At 46.6% G+C, this 16,334-nt stretch overlaps 1 long non-coding RNA gene across 1 annotated transcript; it reads left to right on the top strand.

Annotated features, from left to right (window-relative positions):
- Window positions 2,822-10,403, top strand: LOC108633890. Its single transcript, XR_001917257.1, has 3 exons — window positions 2,822-2,893; window positions 9,753-9,856; window positions 10,327-10,403. It is a non-coding gene; the product is annotated as an uncharacterized LOC108633890 (long non-coding RNA).

Genomic DNA, 16,334 nt, shown 5'->3' with positions numbered 1-16,334 from the left:
CAGCCTTTTTGGCCTCTTTTAATCATGGTTATTGAACGTAGCCCCCGCGATTAGGCCTCACCCAGCGCTAGGCCCTGTGCTCTCCTCTCAACACACTTCATGGAGACAACTGGGAAAGGAAGAGCTGCTCATTTTGCAGTTGATATTTCAGAGAACTGAAGTACCACAGCCCACATATAATAAAGACAGGATTGGAGGCCAGGCCTGTTTGCCCTGGGAATGAGTGCCAGTCAGTCCACTTGTCCACCCAGGAAGGCGGTCAAGGAAGAGGACACTCCTTCCCCTTGTGGCCAGCTGGCTGTAAGAGGGGCAAGAGTGAGTCCTTCAAGGCCTCTGTGGCCAAAGTTCCCTGGACTACTGCCTCTCGCTTGCAAGGTAGGAGGGGGCAGGTGGAGCACCTCATCCTGAGAACCGGTCGTCTTGTCTGGAAATGTCTTTTCCAGTCTCAAGCAGAGTCCTTGGGACTTCCCTGGTGGTCCAGAGGTTAAGAATCCACCTGCCAATGCAGGGGACAGTTCAGTCCTGGTCCCGGAAGATTCCACATGCTGTGGGGCAATTAAGCCCCCTCACCCCAAGTACTGAGCCCATGGGTTGCAATTGCTGAGCCTGTGCGCCCTCGAGCCCATGTTCCGCAGCAAGAGAAGCCACCGCTTGAGAAGCCCAAGCACAACTAGAGAATCACCCCCACTCCTTGCAACTAGAGAAAACCCTTGGGCAGGAACAGTGACCCAGCATAGACAAAAATAAATTAAAAAAAAAAAAAAGAGCCGTCTGGGAGAAGATGGAGGGCCCCCTCTCTCAAGGCCATAGTCACCATGCTCTTTCTGCTCCATCCACTCCGGGTTGGTGTCTTCCTGCTTCAAATGCACCATGCTGTTTCCCACCTCTGGGCCTTTGCCTGTGCTGTTTCCTTCAGCTGAAACATTCTTCCACTCCATCTTTCAGAGGGCCCTCCCTGATTTCCACCCAGTGCTGTATGTTATATTCTAGCCTGTGCACTGCAAAATTGTACATTTACAAGAGTATATGATACGTGCTTGTCTGAAGGAAGGAATGAATGGGCAGACTGCAGACCTCCAGGTCTGACCCCGTTGCACCCTAGCGAAGAGGCTAGGCCCAGGAGGTGAGCTGGAGGTTAAGTGAGAGTAGACAAAGAGGCAGAGGGGCATTCAGCTCCAGGCCAGCTCCCCAGAGGCCAGAGCCAGACAGCTCAACACAGCTCCTACTCCTGAGTTGGCCTGGCACCACCCTCAAAGGCTCCTGCCCGGTCAGCCACACCTGGGAGCCCCGGGTGAAAGGAAGCAAGTTCTTCCCACAGAGTCAGTTTCAGCGGCCTCTGTGGTCCCAGCCTCAAGTAGCCAAAGACCTCATTAGTGGTGAGCAGGTGGGAGGGGCAGGCCCAGAGGCCCAGAGCCCCAGAGCCCCAGAGCCCCAGAGCCAGGGTTGGCCAAAAGGTGACAAGGGACTCAGGAACACTTTGGGGGGAAAGATTCTGGGAGGAAAAAATAGTGATGGGGGGATATAGCATAGCATGGATGATGAGCATCAACTGTCTGGGTACAGTGCAGCCTTTCCTACCGGGTAGCTTTAGAAAAGCAGCCTGACCTCTCTGACCCTCAGTTTCATTGCCTGAAAAATGGGGGTGACAGCAAAGACAATTGTGAGGGAGTTGACAGGGCAGTTGTAAGCACCACAGGGGTTTAGTACAGAGGAAACAATTCCATTCACTTTTTTTTTTAATACTTATTTTTTGGGCCATGCCACACAGCATGTGGGGTCTTAGTTCCCCGACCAGGGATCAAACTTGTGCCCCTTGCTTTGGAAGCATGGAGTCTTAGCCACTGAAGTGCCAGGGAAGTCCTTCATTCACTCTTAACATGAGTAGTGGGGTTGGATCGGTATGGGAGTGAACCTGGGCTTCCTCATTTGGATCTTGGGCAAATCACTGCATTTCTGTGAGTCTCGGGCTCTTGTTCTTCACAGGGACAACCCACCTCTGGGGTGCTGAAAGGTTGGGGGCTGGGAATAGCCCAGCTATCTGTCTTGCCCAGAGTGAGTTGCTTCAACAATAACAATAACAACAAATAAATAAGAGCAGCAAACTGTGTTCTAAGCACTACTACATATACATGAACCCATTTTAATCCCCATTTTACAGATGGGACAACTGAGGCACAGAGCAGCATATGTGCACAGAAATTATCTGGGAAGGGGGTCTTGTTAAGTTGTAGATTCTGACTCAGTAGGTTGGGGCCCAAGGTTCTGCATTTCTCACAAGCCCCCCGGGTGGTAGTGATGGTTTGGTTACCACACTTTGAACCACAAGGGGCTAGTGCATTTGCTAAAGGTCACAGGTGGTATGCACCAAGCCTTGATTCAAGCCCTCCCAGTAGACTGCCAAGTCCTGAACTTAACCACCACCCTAACTGTCTGCCCCAACCCTAGCTTTCTCCCCTACAAAGAGACAGGAAGTATAGCTCCCCTCCCCAAGCCCATTTCCTCTCTCCAGGAAGGGGTGGGTTCTAATACCTCCCTCAGTTGGTGACATCTGGTCCGTAGAACTGCCCTGCCCCCAGCATCCCAGGGGTCCTCCTGACGATGACAGGGAGGTTTTTAGATGCTCATTAGCCAGGAAGATAATTAAGGGCGAGGGCTGAGCTCGCCTTGGCTCCCTGGGGCTTGCTGGGGCCCAGCTGGGCCTGCCCTGTGCCAGCCTGGCCCTGTGCCCACTTCCCTGGGGGCGCAGGAGGGCCTGGGACAAGGGAGGGGCTTGCCAGGGAATAGAGAGGCCTCAGCCAGCCTCCAGGGAGACTCCAGTGGGGCCTGTTAGGGTTCCAGGCCTAAACATGAAGAGAACTGCTGGGCCAGAGGGCAATTCCACAAAGGGTGAGAGGTGAGTTCTGCAGGGCGAGGTTAGGTGGGACACAGACACGGTGTCACCTAACTCTGAGTCACCCAGCAATCTGGGTCAAGGAGAGAAATCAGCCCTTGCTGGTCGGTGGGTATAACATCTCTGTGGCCTCTCTCTAGCTCTGGCTCGGCCCCCTTATAACCTTATAACCTCAGGCTGACAGTCTTGGGCAACCCACACTCCCATCTCGAATTGAACAACGTGTTGTTTTTCTGCAGTTTATGTTACTGTCTATTTTTGGCCCAGATATTGCTTTTCCGTTTATGATAGTGACATACCCATTTCTTTTTATGTATTTATTTATGTTGGCTGTGCTGTGAAGCTGATGGGATCTTAGGTTCCCAGCCAGGGACTAAAACCCACACCATAACAGTGAAAGCGCCACGTCCTAACCACTGGACCCACCAGGGAACTTCCCCCATTCCTTTTTCTTTTTTTAACTATTTTTTTGAAATTTGCTCTTTATTTTTATTTTTGGCTGTGCTGGGTCTTCGCTGAGGTATATGGGCTCCCTCCAGTTGCAGCACGGAGCGAGGGGCACTGCCTAATTGTGGTGCACGGGCCTCTCACTATGACAGCCTCCCCTGCTGCCGAGCACAAGCTCTAGGGCACGCAGGCTTCAGTAGTTGCAGTGCACGGGCCCAGCTGCCCCGTGGTGTGTGGGATCTTCCCAGACCAGGGACCGAACCCACATCCCCTGCATTGGCAGGTGGACATCCAACCACTGGACCACCAGTGAATTCCTTCCTCAGCCCCCTCCGTTCCTTTTTAAATCAGTCTTTTGAGGGAGAAAAAAAAAAAAAAAAAGAAGTGGGTGAATTTAAAGCAAAGTGTTATAGAAATAACTAGAGATGGTTAGGGGGGCTAGCAGCGGTGAAGATGGGGGCAAGTGGAAGGCTGAAGTGGAGCATGCACCAGAGGCGAACCCCACAGTGGCTCGGAGCCCGGTGCTCTTATTTCAGTGCCAAACAAGAGCCCCCGGCTGGGGCAGAGGCATCCCATGGGCTCCTGTGTCCAGCTGGGTTGTCATTGGCTGAGAGGAACCTGGGTTGGTTCTGGTCTTCATTTCTGGGGTCTGTTATCAGCGTGATGAGGGGCAGTCTTGGGGAGTGGGGAGGGCATGACTGCCCCCAGGTTGCTCCCTGCCTGAAGCCTGTCCTGTATTTCCACATGTGGTACCCACCCCTCCAAACACACACATGCACCTGAGTACCAGAGCCCCTTAACTGCCCATTCACCAAATCCTTCGTTTATTTATTCAGTTTTTTTCATTGATTTAGCCGATCTTTATGGAGCACCTCCTCTGTGCCAAGCACTGTGCTCCCTCCTGTGGAGACAGGCATGAATCAGATGGGAACCTCATTCCTCACGGGAAGACACATGATAAACGCAGAAATGAGTACTCTGCAGGGCTTGTCAGACCGTGTATGCGCTGGGGAAGAAGGGAAAGACAGTAAGGGGAGAAGTGTGGGGACTGGGAGGGGGCCGGGCCACGTCCCAGACGTGGAAGAAGGCAGTGGTGCAGGAATCCCTTTTATTTTAAGTAATTTTTTGTTATTGTTGATTTTAAGTAATTTTATTAGCAAACTTCAGGTGCAGAGAATGATGGACTAATCATAACCCAGATCATGGTGTATTCTCTTTGGTCCTTGCATGACCTGATTTTCTTAAAAATTTCCACAGTTATTTTAATCACATGGTTCACACCATGTAACCCATTAATCAAAAGCTAGGACCCTAACAGTGGCCAATGTCCAGCCTGGAGGTTTCCCCATCCCGTCCCCCTTGTCATCCCCATCGCCCTGGGTCCTATCTTCATTGCTCCCTGGTTTCTCTCTTGTGTGGTTTTATCTCCAAGCCTATTTTTATGTTGTTGTTGCTGTTCAGTTGCTAAGTCACCTCTGACTCTTTGGGACCCCCATGGGCTGTAGCATGCCAGGCTCCTATCTCCTGGAGTTTGCTCAGATTCACGTCCGTTGAGTCAGTGATGCTATCTCACCATCTCATCCTCTGCCGCCCCCGTTCTCCTTTTATGTTGTTTTTTTAATGTTAGCTTCTTTTTGCTAACTTTATTGAAAGGGTGTATTACCTTCCCAGGGCTGCTGGAAGAAATTCCCACAAACTGGATGGCTTAATACAGTAGAAGTTTATTCTCTCACAGCTCTGGAAGCTAGAAGTTCTAGATCAAGGTGCTGGCAGAGCCACGTCCCCTTTGAAGGCGCTAGGGAAGGACGTGTTCCGTGCTTCTCTCCTGGCTTCTGGTGGTTGCCAGCAATCCTCAGCAATCCGAGGCTTGTAGCTACATCACCCTAATCCCTGCCTCTGTCTTCACATGCCTGCTCCTCTGTGTGTCATCACCTCTCCCATTTCTCCCTCAACTTTATTGAAGAATAATTGGCAAATATAATTGTATAATTTAAAGTGTGCAGTGTGAAACTTCAGATATTAATGCACACACATGGTGGAATGATTACCCAGATCAAGATAATGAACATGTTCATCACCCCACATGGTTAACTCTGTGTATATGTATGCACCTACATACACAGGGTGAGAATGTTTAATACCTACTCTGAAACTTTCATGGAGAAGGCACTGGCACCCCACTCCAGTACTCTTGCCTGGAAAATCCCATGGACGGACGAGCCTGGTAGGCTGCAGTCCGTGGGGTCGCCAAGAGTCGGACACAACTGAGTGAGCAACTTCACTTTGGCTTTTCACTTTCATTCATTGGAGAAGGAAATGGCAACCCACTCCAATATTCTTGCCTAGAGAATCCCAGGGATGGGGGAGCCTGGTGGGTTGCTGTCTATAGGGTTGCACAGAGTCGGACACGACTGAAGTGACTTAGCAGCAGCAGCTGCAACTTTCAAGTATACGGTAACGAATAGTCAGCACGCTGTACATTAGACCCTCAGAACTTATTCTTGTAACTGAAAGTTTGTACCCTTTGACCTTTTTATCTCCTTGTTTCTTCCTCCCCCACAGCCCCTGGCAACCACTGTTCTATTTTCCGTTTCTGTGAAATTGGCTTGCTTTCCTTCCTTTTCTTTGTTTCTCGGTCTCTTTCCCACTTCCTTTCTTCCCCACATGTAAGTGATAACCATATGGTATTTGTTTTTGTCTGGCTTATTTCACTTAACATATGGTGGAATAACATTATATTGTGTGTGTATATGTATATGCATGCGTGCTCAGTCACTCAGTCATGTCTCATTCTTTGCAACTAGTCCGCCAGGCCCAGGCAAGAATACTGGAGTGGGTTGCCATTTCCTCCTCCAATGTGTGTGTGTGTGTGTGTGTGTGTGTATTATGTTACATATATGATATATTACATATATGTGTGTGCGTATATATGCTACATTTTCTTTATCCATTCATTCGTTGAAGGACATTTAGTTGTTTTTTTTTTTTTCTGTGTCTTGGCTATCATGAAGAGTGCTGCAATAAACACGGGAGTTCAGATATCTCTTCAAGACACCGATTTCATTTCATTTGGATATATACCCAGGAGTGATTGCTGGATCACATGGCAGTCCTGTTTTTCATTTTTTGAGGAATCTCCATACTGCTTGCCATAGTAGCTACCCAATTTGCATTCCCACCAGTGTGCACAAAAGTTCCCTTTTGTGTGAAGTGATATTGTGATTTCAGTTTGCTTTTCCCCAATAATTAGTGATGTTGAGCACCTTTTCATGTGCTTATTGGACATCTGAATGTTTTCTTTGGAAAAATGTTTATTTGAGTCCTTTGCCCATTTTTTAAAATAGCAAATTCTTTTTTGCTATTGAGTTGAGTTCTTTGTATATTTTGGACATTAACTGCTTGTCAGACGTATGGTTTGCAAACATTTTCTCCCATTCTGTAGGTTGCCTTTTCATTTTGTTGATTGTTTCCTTTGCTTTACACAAGCTCTTTACTTTGATGGAATCCCACTTGATTATTTTCGTTTTTACTGCCCGTGCTTTTGGTGTCTTGTCTAAGAAATCATTGCCAAGTCCAATATCAAAGGGCTTTTTCCTGATATTTTCTTCTAGTAGTTTTATGGTTTCAGGTCTTACATTTAAGTCTTTGATCCATTTTGAGTTTGTGAGTGGTCTAAGACAGGGATTCAGTTTCATTGTTTGCCATGTGAATATCCAGTTTCCCCAGCATCATTTATTGAAGAGACTGTCCTTTCTCCATTGCGTGTTCTTGTCGCCTTATCAAAAATCAGTTGACTGTATTTGTGCAGGTTGAACGTCTGGGCTCTCTGTTATTTTTCACTGGTCTCAGTGCCTTTTTTATGCCAGTATCTTTTTATCGAATTTATTAATTTGACTGCGCAGGCTCTTAGTTGCAGAATCAGAATGTTCAGTCTTTGTTGGGGCGTGTGGGATCTAGTTCCCTGACCAGGGATAGAACCCGGGCCCCCTGCATTGGGAGTGTGGAGTTTAAGCCATTGCACCACCAGGGAAGTCCCTGTGCCAGTATGTTTTATTAAAGCTCTGTAACATAGCTTGAAATCAGGAAGTGTGATTCCTCCAGCTTTGTCCTTTCCCAAGATTGCTTTCACTATTTGAAGTCTTTTGTGGTCCCATACAGATTTTAGGGTACTTTTTTATTTCTGTGAAAAATACCATTGGAATTTTGATAGGAACTACATTGATTCTATAGATCACTTTGTATAGTATGCACATCTTCGCAATATTAATTCTTTCAATCCGAGAACACAAGAGAGCTTTCCATTTATTTGTGTCTTCAGTTTCTTTCATCAGTATCTTATGGGTTGTTTTGGGTTTTTTTTTTTTTTGGTTTTGTTTTATTTTTTGTCTTACAGTTGTCAGTGTGCAGGTCTTTCACCTCCTTGGTTAAATTTATTCCTAAGGATTTTATTGTTTTTAATGCTGTTGTGAACAGGATTACTTTCTTAATTTCACTTTCAGATAGTTCACTGTTAATGGATAGAAACACAAGTGATTTTTGTTTGCTGATTTATATATCCTGCAACGTTACTGAATTCATTTATTAGTTCTAATAGCTTAAAAAAATTTTTTTTTTTTGGTCACATTGCATGGCACGTGGGATCTTAGTTCCCTGCCCAGGGATGGAATCTGCTTCCTCTGCAGTGGAAGCGCAGAATCTGAACCACTGGAACCCCAGGGAAGTCCTTTAATAGCTTTTTGATGGAGTCTTTAGGATTTTCTGTACATAAGATCATGTCATCTGCAAACAGATAATTTTACTTTTTCCTTTCCAACTTGGATGCTTTTTATTTCTTTTGTTTGTCTAATTGTTACTGGGAGTTCTTCCCCTTCTTGGAAGGATACCAGTCACTGGATTTAGAACCTACTCTAACCCATATGACCTCAACTAAACTTAAATAATACCACTTCCCTGGTGGTCCAGTGGTTAAGAATCCACCTTCCATTGCAGGGGACACTGGTTCAATTCCTGGTTGGGGAGATCCCATATGCCATGGGGCAGCTAAGCCTGCACGCCTTATCTACTGAGGCCGTGTGCCTGGAGCCCGTGCTCTGCAACAAGAGAAGCCACTGAAATGAGAAGCCTGTGCACCGCAACTAGAGAAAACCCATGTGCAGCAATGAAGACCCAGCATGGCCATAAATAAATTTTAAAAAACTTAAAAATAAACTTTAATCACATCAGTAAAGACCCTATGCTGCTGCTAAGTCACTTCAGTCGTGTCCGACTCTGTGCGACCCCATAGACAGCAGCCCACCAGGCTCCCCCGTCCCTGGGATTCTCCAGGCAAGAACACTGGAGTGGGTTGCCATTTCTTTCTCCAATGCATGAAAGTGAAAAGTGAAAGTGAAGTCACTCAGTTGTGTCCGACTCTTGGCGACCCCATGGACTGCAGCCTACCAGGCTCGTCCGTCCATGGGATTTTCCAGGCAAGAGTACTGGAGTGGGGTGCCATTGCCTATACAGGTTCAAATAAGGTTACATGTACCGGTACCAGGGATTAAGACTTCAGTGTATCTCTTCAGGGACACAATTCAATCCATCAACAAAGGGAAGCCAGATAACCAAAAAAAGTGTATCAAGATATATGAATCTTATGAGACTTCATTTCTCATTTAATAGTCTACATATAGCTAAGATTGGCCCATACTGGGATTTGCTTATTTTAACTGTTTGTGTCATATTCTCCTAGGTCAGTGTATCATGGCTGGTTTCCTGTGGACAGCCTCTTGAATGGTGTACGGGTATCTGCTAATTTACAGTGCTGTGTGAGCATTCTTTTTTTTTTTTCTATTTTTAATATTTTTTTGGCTTTGTTGGGCTTAGTTGTAGCACATGGGCTGTTTGTTACAGTGCACAAGCTTCTCTCTAATTATGGCCTGTGGGCTCCAGAGTGCACAGTCTCAGTAGTTGAGGTGCTTGAGCTTGGTTGCCCTGCAGCATGTGGGATCTTAGTTCCCTGATCAAGGATCGAACCTTCGTCTCCTGCATTGGGAGGCAGATTCTTAACCACCGGACCACCAGGGAAATCCTTGGGCATCCTTATAAGTGGCTCTTGATTGTGCATGCAAGAGTTTCTCTGGACTGTTTACCCGGAAATGGAATCACTGGGATTCTGAATATATGAATATTTAACTGTGAGAGATGACAGCAAGGTACTTTATGAAGTGGTTGCCCTAATTACACTTCCGCCAGCAACATGTACGATCTACATCCTCTCCAGCACTTGATATGATTTGATTTAAAAATGTTTTCCAGTTGACTGTGAAATTGTTCCCAGTAGAGATCTTGATTTGCATTTCTTGATCGCTGATGATGCTGAACACTTTTGTTAATGCTAAGGTCTAAAATATATTCACCTATATTTCCTGCTAAGGTTTCTGAAGCTTTGTTTTTGACATGTACGTCTATAATCTACCATCTCTGCATCATTAAGTTTGAAAGGATTATTCCTCTCATTCCTGCTGAACATTTTTTAAGGTAGGTTTTTTGTTTGTTTTTGGTATTTAAGTCCTTAATCTGGAGTCGATTTTTGTGTAAGGAAGGATGGATTGTGTAAACTGAGGAGCTTTTGTAGGGTAATAAGTGTAGGACAGTGGGGCAGGATGTTCCACTGGGACTCTTGAGTGTACTGGAAGTTGTTCACTGGATATTGAGTTCAAATTCTACTCCTCTCATGGACTGCTTCGCAATCTTCTACTTAATCTCTGTGATCCTTGGTTTCCTCATCTGTAAAATGAGAATTATAGCAAATACTGTCCTTGGGTGCCACAAGGAGTACTTGAGATAAAGTATGCAGAAAAGCTTCCCACATTGTGGGCACACAACCTAACTAGCATTTGTTGAGTACCGACTATGTGCCAGATGAGGCCAAGCACTTTCCATGTGTTATATATTCATTTAACCCCTGACAGCTCCGTGAAGCTGATGGTATCTTCCACACGTTACAGATGAGGAAACCGAGTCTCAGGATGAGTGAGCCCCCAACGGCACAGTGCTAGCGTGACTCAGAGGACTTGAACCCTGGCAGGTGAGCTACAGAGCCCTCATCCATCAGCCATTGTGCCACTGTGCTCAGTTATGTCCAGCTCTTTGCGACCCCATGAACTGGAGCCCACCAGCCTCCTTGCCCATGGGATTTTCCAGGTAAGGATACTGGAGTGGGTTGCCACGTCCTTCCTAGGGGATCTTCCCAACCCAGGGATCAAACCCAGTGGATTCTTTACCACTGAGCCACCAGGGAAGACCATCCAGCTGCATCACATTTCAAAGCCACTCCTTCCCTCCCTCATCACCCTCCAGAATCTAGTCCCTGGGCCTTGCTTCTCTAGGCAGAAGGGTCTAGAGGTGGAGATGGGGGAGTAATAGGCAGTGGGGTTCACCCCTGATTCTCCTATGGCCCCTGCCTTTGACTCTGAGGCTGGAGAGAGGCTGGGGAAGGAGGGGGGGCCTGAGCCTCTTGTGGGGAAGTCCATCCATCTTCCCCTCCCCGCACCAGAGGCAGTTGACCATCACAGTGTAGATGAATCACCAGCCACAGAGTTCTCCGCAGTGTCATCCATTATTCATAGCCGCCATCCCAGGCACGGGGTGGCTTTGGGGTCAGGCAGGAATTATTCCCGAGGCCCAGTTCTTAGGGGCTTTTATCCACAGCTGAGCCTGACCACAGGCAACCTCATTCTCTCTATCTGAGAGCTAGGGACTTTCAACCCAGAGGGGCTGGAGACTCCAGCACCAGCTAAAAGGCCTGTGACCCGCTGGCCGACAAGACCCTTGGGGCTGTTTTAGCCCAGCTCTGCCGCTTTCCAGTTACCTTCTTGGAGCCTCAGTTTCCTTAAGTGTAAAGTGGGAATAACTAGCCCCACTTGGTTAATAGATTTAGAAATTATCTACAGCTAGAGGCTGGAGAAGGCAATGGCACCCCACTCCAGTACTCTTGCCTGGAAAATTCCACGGACAGAGGAGCCTGGTAGGCTGTAGTCCGTGGGGTCGCTAAGAGTCAGACACGACTGAGCGACTTTCCTTTCACTTTTCACTTTCATGCATTGGAAAAGGAAATGGCAACCCACTCCAGTGTTCCTGCCTGGAGAATCCCAGGGACGGGGGAGCCTGGTGGGCTTCCATCTATGGGGTTGCACAGAGTCGAACACGACTGAAGCGACTTAGCAGCAGCAGCAGCAGAGACATGGGTACCAGAGTTGACCGCCAGAGTTGCTGTTGTGACGTTTACTCTTTCAATGATTGTCTCTCAGGCCTTTCTGGGGATGCAGAGATGGTGTGACCCTTTAAAGTTCACCTAGTAATTTTTTAAAATTTTAATTTAAATATTAGTTGATTTATAATGTGTAAATTCCTGCTGTACAGCAAAGTGATTCAGTGGTATCACTGATATCAAAGTGATTCAGCGAAGATATATATGTGTATACATATGTATTCTTTTTCATATTCTTTTCCATTCTGGTTCATCATAGGATATTGAACATAGTTCCATGCACTATACAGCAGGACCTTGTTGCTTATCCATTCTATATATAATAGTTCGCATCTGATAATCCCAAACTCCCAATCCTTCCCTCCCGAACCCACTTCCACCTTGGCAACCACACGTCTGAGCCTCACATCTGTGAGTCTGTGCCTGTTTTGTAGAGGTGTTCATTTGTGTTGTATTTTAGATTCTGCATATAAGTGGTATAATATGATGTTTGTCATTCTCTTTCTGACTTCCTTCACTTAGTATGATAATCTCTAGGTCTGTCCATGTTGCTGCAAATGACATTATTTCATTCTTTTTTATGGCTGAGTAATAGTCCAATATATATATACACATACCCCATCTTCTTTATCTGTTCATCTGTTGGTAGATGCTTAGGTTGCTTCCAGGTCCTGGCTATTGTGAATAGCGCTGCTGTAAATGTAGGGGTACGCGCGTCTTTTCAAATTAGAGTTTTGTCTGGATATGTACACAGGAGTGGGATTGCTGGATCATATGACAACTGTAATTTTAGTTTTTCACCAACCAATTCTTATTTGCAGCCAGGGTTGAAGCCATTGTCTTCACCTTGGAATTCTTAAGAGTGATCCCTCAGCAGATAAAGTTCAATGAAGCAATTTAAAAATTTGGGAGGGGGTGCCTATAATTCTGTGATTCTCAACCTGTGGCTCCTCAGCGTCACCTGGGAGCTTGTTCGAAATGCATGTCCTTCCCTGCCCAAGCCTGCTGGGTCAGGAACTCTGGGGGTGGAGCCTAGTGAGTTGTCTTTCAACAGCTCCTCCAGGCAGGTTGGGTGCATGTTGTTGACACCAGTTGCCATGTCGTGAGCTCCCACGTTGGAGGGCCGCTGTAACGGGGAAGTGAGTGCTTCCAGTGTGTACTGAGGGAGCTTGGGAGCTGGCCCTTCCCCAGTCATGCCTGCAGAAGAGATCACAGCCCCACCGACGCTTAGATTGCAGTGAGAAAGGCTGAGCTGGAAGAATTCTCATTCAGATTCTTGCCCAACAAAAACTATGGGATAGTAAATATTTGTTGTGTTAAGCTGCTCTGTTTTGTGGAAATTCATTTTGCAGCAAATAGGTAACTAATGTGGTAAATATTGGCAAGAAGGAGAGAGTGGCTGGGTGGGGGGAATAGAAGGATATACTAAGCTAAAGCCTGCGTGAAAGGGGTTTATGGGACTTCTCTGGTGGCTTAGTGGATAAGAATCCACCTTCCAATGCAGGGGGCGTGGGTTTGATCCCTGGTTGGGGAACTACGATCCCACACACCGACTAAGCTGAAAGGCCACAGCTTTTGAATTCACATGCCACAATGAAGACCCAGTGGTGCAGCCAAAAAAAAAAATTTTTTTTAAAGGGTTAAGGACCTACTATATATCACAGGGAACTCTGCTCAATATTCTGTAATAACCTCAATACAAAAATAACTTCAAAAAGAATAGATACATATATATGTACAACTGAATCACTTTGCTGTATACCTGAAACCAATGCAACGTTGTTCCTCAACTATACTACAATATAAAACTAAAAACATTTTTTTAAGGATTTAAGGGACATGTAAGCTGATTTCAACGTGCAGACCTTGTTTGGATCCTGAACATATTAACTGTCTTGTTTTACGTTGATATTTGGGGAATGCAAACACCAAGGGAATCCTGGATGATATTAAGCTGTTATTGTTCATTTTATTGAGTGTGATAGTGGTTCTGTGCTTAGTTTTGAAAATGAGGCTATGTCTCTGAGAGAAACATGTTGAACTAGTTACAGATGAAGTGATATGAGGAATTGCTTTAAAATAATCAGGGTGGGGAGGGGGTAGATGTGAAAGAAAAGAAACCGATGGTTGTTGAGGAGAGGGGCAGTGCGTGGAGGTTCCCTTTACTCTTCTCTGTGTTTTTGTATATGTTTGAAATTTTTCACAGTAAAAAGTTTTAAAAAAAATGAAATGAGTCCAATGTGCCCACTGTACCGATGGACAGAAAAAACCCCAGAAGCAGGCAGGAAGATTGGAGGGAACTGGGGAGTGGGGAATCTTAGGTTTTTGACAATGGGGGGGTCTATCCCTGGGCTTGGCCTCCCCGCCTGGCACTTGTGTAGGAGACTCTGGGGCTTCCCTGAGCCCGAGGCGTGGAGAAGAGTCTACCCCATCATCCGAGACTCAGCTTTCTGGCAGTTCGTAGCTGACACACTAAGCCATCTGAGTCTATGCCTGTGAGAGGCATCTTTTGTTTGTTTGTTTGGCCGCCCTCTGCAGCTTATGGAATCTTAGTTCTCCAACCAAAGATTGAACTGAGGCCACTGCAGTGAAAGAGCGGAGTCCTAACCACTGGCCCACCACCAAGTTCCTGAGAGGCATCTTTCAAGTGTATAATGGTGACGATCTTTTCTCTTAATATATTTAGTCGTCGCAAAGGGAGTGTGTGATTGTGTTTTATTCATTTATTTTTGTATTTTATTTTAGATATCTCTCTTTTTTTAAAAGAAGATACTTGTTCATTGTAAACTCAAAGGGAGTACAATGCAAAGACAGTACCCTTCCTCTTGTCTTCCAGTTACCTCCCAAAGACAACCATTTAATTTTTCAACAGATACATATTTTAAAAATTGACTTTTGGTCACACTCACAGCATGTGGGATCTTTGTGCCCCAATCAGGGATTGAACCCACACTGCTGCATTGGAAGCACGGAGTCTTAACCACTGGACCACCAGGGAAGTCTCCTATTCAATAGATGTGTATTTATGGAGCACCTACTATATGCCAGACAGGCACTGTGTCAGGAGGCACTAATGAGAGCTGCATGTGGAATTTAAAATTTTCCAAGAGTCCCATTTAAAAAGGAAAAAGAAACAGGTGAAATTAATGTTAATAATACATTTCTCTAACCCAGTATATCCAAACCCATTATATGGAATCAATGCAAAAATTATTAATGAAATTTTAATGATCTTTTCAAAGTGTATTAGCTCAGGCTGCAGTAACAAAATACCACAAATGGGGTGGCTTAAATTTATTTTCTTATAGTTCTGGAGGCTGGAAGTCCAAGATCAAGGTGCTGGCAAGGGTGGCTTCTCCTGAGGCTTCTCTCCTTGGCTTGTGGATAGCCACCTGTGAGCCTCAGTTTCTTCATCTGTAGCATGGGCTTGGTGAGATCTGATTGAAAGGGAGGCAGGTGCAAGAAAACAAGATTGTTTCTGAGCAGAGCTGATGCCTCCCGGGGCTCCCTAGTTCCCAATGATCTGAAGAAAATCCTCCCACACTGCCCTGGGCTCCCGTCAAGCCCTGATCTTACTGCTCTGGCCCCAGGGAAAAGGGGTTGGAGCCTGTGAGTGGGTCTCTGGTAGGTCCTGACCTGTCCTGGCAGGGAGACCGGAGGGGAATGAGGCAGGAAGGCAGGTCTGGGTCCTGAGCACCTCCATCTGCCCTTGTATCCTCTGCCCCTGACTCCCTTTCTACACTGCAGCCATGCTCAGCCACCACCGTTCCCTGACCCTCCCTGTCTCAGGGCCTTTGCACAGGCTGTTCCCACTACTCGGGTTTCCACCCACCTCTTTTCAGACTTTTACTCACTGTTTAAATCCTGAGAAGCTTTTTCTGAGGTCCTGCTCTGTGGTTGCTGCCCAGCCTGGGTCTCACTGTAGTGTGTGGTCCCCAACAGACTAAGCCCCCTGAGGTCTAGGATCAGATCTGTGCCAACTTGGTAGCCCAACGACAGTGGATTCTCAGCAAATGGTTGTTGAGGACAAGTGCACGAAAGCACGAGCATGTCTCTGCTCCATCCAGACTTTGATGCTCCATGTGCGGTGCTAGGAGGAGTAGGTAAGAGAAGGTTCCCGCCCCCAGCGCTGCTCAGTCTAAGGGGAGGCAGACATGAAACAGATAATTATACAATCACTCTGAACAGTCCCGGGAGGCAAATATAGAGCCAATGAGAGTGTGTAGAGGGAGATGCCACCTTGACAGGGACCTGAGGTTTCCTGGAAGACATGATGTTTGATCTGAAAAGCTGAGCAAGAATAATTAATCCAACAGAGAGGCAGAAAGATCTTTCCAGGGAGAGGGGACCAAAGTGCAAAGGCCCAGTGGTCAAGAAACACCCAGAGGAGAGTATGTGAGAGGTGCCATGGGCCGAGATGTTGGGGTGGGAAGATCAGGTCATATGGAGGGTGGCTGAACTTTATCCACAGAGCAGTGTGAGGACATGAAAGGATTTCATCATCCCTGGGAAGATGGAACCCAAATTAAGTTGGAAAGAGCTAGCTGTGTCTGCCGCATGAAAAATCAGAGGGGCCAAGAGGGCAGGAAGGAGGCCCCTGCAGTTCTTGAAGGACCTGGACTAAGGCGAAGATAGATAGATGTGGACAGGCATGGAGGATTTTTAGCAAAGAGCCAGTCTACAGGCCCAGCCATCGGGAGGTGTGGTGTCTTGCCCTAAGCAGGACCCGGCCAGCTGGGGGCAGCC

The sequence above is a fragment of the Capra hircus genome, chromosome 25 (assembly GCF_001704415.2).
Source record: "Capra hircus breed San Clemente chromosome 25, ASM170441v1, whole genome shotgun sequence".
Classification (NCBI taxonomy): domain Eukaryota; kingdom Metazoa; phylum Chordata; class Mammalia; order Artiodactyla; family Bovidae; genus Capra; species Capra hircus.
The sequence above is the reverse complement of the archived record's forward strand: the minus strand, read 5'-3'. Positions and strand labels throughout refer to the sequence as shown.